The following is a 2,540-nucleotide window of genomic DNA, read 5'->3' as shown; positions in this document are numbered from 1 at the left end:
AGTCTCTTAGCAGGGGTTGCTATTAAACAAACCTAGTTGACAGTAAAAAGTGCAACAAATTCTGCTGTGTGGATTATAAAATTGTAAGGGACTGATTTTAGCATTTACTTTAACCTCTAATACAGGAATGTCAAACACATGGCCCATGGGCCAGATCTGGCCTGCAAAGCTGTATTATTTGGCCCCCAGTGCTGCCCATGGGTGTCAGAGGCAGTATACAATGTCTGTGGCTGCGGATCTGGAGTGCGGGGCTTGTCTGTGGATCTGGTGTGGCCCACAGACTGGCCCCGTGCCACTCGTCCAGCCTGTGGAGCCAGATGAGTTTGACACCTGTGTTGTAATATAAATCTGTGATAATTTTTCAAGAGGAAATGACTATTTGATGACCTTCATTGACAGATCACTATGTACCTAAAAATTACCAATATTCTAGTGATGTAACAAGGTACTAATTAGGTTAAAAAAAAGTTGAAAAGTCATCCAGGGTGGTTAAGCATTATTATACCACTGCTTTAAAAGATATAAAAACATTATAGCTTAAAAGACTGTTCACTTTATTTAGAAAAGAGGGTACATACAGTGCAAAAGCCCTTAAGGCTGTTTGTGCTCAGCCACTATCTTTGCAATGTCTTGTTACCTGCATACTTTGCACACTACATTTATGTAGTGGGGGCTGATAGGCATTCTACATAATGTGGGAAGTTTTTTTTCTTTTGTTTCAGCAAAGTAACCGCTTGAGTTATAACCTCTTTGGTAGGCAACCAGTCAGAATGTAACAAGCAAACAACAAGTTGAATGAGAGTCAATATCATGAAACAAGCAAGAGAAGTAGTATCCAGAGCTTGAAGCAAAGTGGATTATTGTTATCACTACAAGAAGATAGCACATGCAGTGGTTAGAAAGAGGAACTGAAGTGGGGAGATATGGAAAAGAAAAGATAGAATAAGGGGGACAGCCCTCAAGAGACTGGGATATGAAGAGAGTAAAGTTGAGGATTCTGACAGAAGCTTTAGCAAGTAAGTGTTATAGTAAATTACAAAAATCTTGGATTTTCAACATAGGAGTTGCAACAGTTGTTATAAATGAGTTTCAAATGGTCACTAACCCCAGCATTTCATTATGAGTAAATGGAAAAGAATTCCTAAAAGACTGGATATGGAAAAACGTTTAAGAACCTCTGTGCCAAATATTTGCAAAACCATGTAAATGCATCTTCCTTGTCTTTTTAGACTGTACTTTTGGAGGGCAGGAATGGTCTCTTACTATGTGCTTGTACATCGGTGACCTGATCCTGAAAGAGACTTTTTGGCACTACTGCAATAATAATAATAATAAGGGCAGTATTAGTATTAGTATAGTAATAATACTGAACTGGAATAGCTAAAATTATTTTTCCCTAATATTCCATAGTTAAAACACATATTTAAGTGTTCCATCCCTATGGAATTTGAAGAAGTCATTGGCATAAGGTCCATACCAAATACACACACACAAGCCCACTTGTATAATCTGAATGATATATTTTCACAACATACAATAGTAGGGCTTATCAGCTTATTTCTCATATTTATCAGTTAGGATTTTTTTAAAACAAATATGCAAAATAAAATTAATAACATTTTATTGGTAGTGTTGGAATAATGTTGTAGCAGTGGTGGTCCTAGAAATACGTGAGAAGCAAGGATTTTTTGATGTGATAGTTTTTATTGGACCAGCAGCATAGTGGGGAGAGATTTTAGATAACCTTTGTACACAAAGTACCCTTCCTCATGTCAAAGTACCCTTCCTTTGCCCAGGCCTGAGGAAGGATACTTTGGGCCCAAAAGCTTGTCTGAAATCTCTCCCAGCTATGCAATTGGTCCAATAAATGATATCACCTATAACCTTTAAGGACATTTACGATTAAATAACATTTAATACTAAGTACTACAGAAGATATCCTGTAGAAAACAACTTTGTATTGGCTGGGGATGGATAACATGATGTAATATATCTTTTCTTTCTCTAACATGTGGCATTTCAAAGTTCAGGTTTACACATCATGGCTCCACCCTGCTGTACCTCAATATCTCCATACTGTTTATCAGGAATACTGTATCTCAATACTGTGTCCCACCAGTGTGTGTTCAATGTTAAGTTCCTATTGAGTTTCTATGGCTCAGCCTGCTAGGACAAGCGTGAGAATGAATAATGGCTTTAAATATTAAGACCTTTGACTTTACTGCTTTAAGTTACAATGTTTTGTTTTTGGTTTGTTTTAAAAGGACAAGTTCCCCACCTGGTATAAATTGGCATAGCTCCCTTGAAGATATGGATCAGGTGCAGCAGGATAGCAAGCTGTGGTTTTCTAGTTTTGGAAACATCTTTTAAATTTTTAATTCTAAAACTTTTTTTATCCCAGTTTCTAAATGAATGTATTTCCTCGTTTCCAGAAATATCCTGCAGCTATCACAGCTAAGTAATATGGAGTAGTGTATTTCATTTATTACAGTTTATTGGCATTGTAGCTGTGACATTTTTCATCTAGTGGGAATGGAATC

Source organism: Alligator sinensis, unplaced genomic scaffold (assembly GCF_000455745.1).
Source record: "Alligator sinensis unplaced genomic scaffold, ASM45574v1 scaffold199_1, whole genome shotgun sequence".
Classification (NCBI taxonomy): Eukaryota; Metazoa; Chordata; order Crocodylia; family Alligatoridae; genus Alligator; species Alligator sinensis.
The sequence above is the reverse complement of the archived record's forward strand: the minus strand, read 5'-3'. Positions refer to the sequence as shown.